Below are 231 nucleotides of genomic sequence, written 5' to 3' on the forward strand. Positions count from 1 at the left end.
TGGAAAGCATCAAGTCCCGGCCTGGGAGAGTCTGGCTGAGGGTGAGGAGTCCAAGGCCCTCCCTGCAATGATTTGCTGAGATGCCCATAAGGACGCCTGTGTGTTGGTAGCAAATTGTCCTGGGAGAAATAATCCTTGGACAGGGATTCTGTGGCCAGCAAGGAGAAGTGCTTGATGTGAAGTCCCTGGAGCCAGCTGGTCCAGCCCAGCCTGCCGGGGGGAGCAGAGGCA

The sequence above is a fragment of the Cariama cristata genome, unplaced genomic scaffold, assembly GCF_000690535.1.
Source record: "Cariama cristata isolate BGI_N322 unplaced genomic scaffold, ASM69053v1 scaffold41154, whole genome shotgun sequence".
Taxonomy (NCBI): Eukaryota; Metazoa; Chordata; class Aves; order Cariamiformes; family Cariamidae; genus Cariama; species Cariama cristata.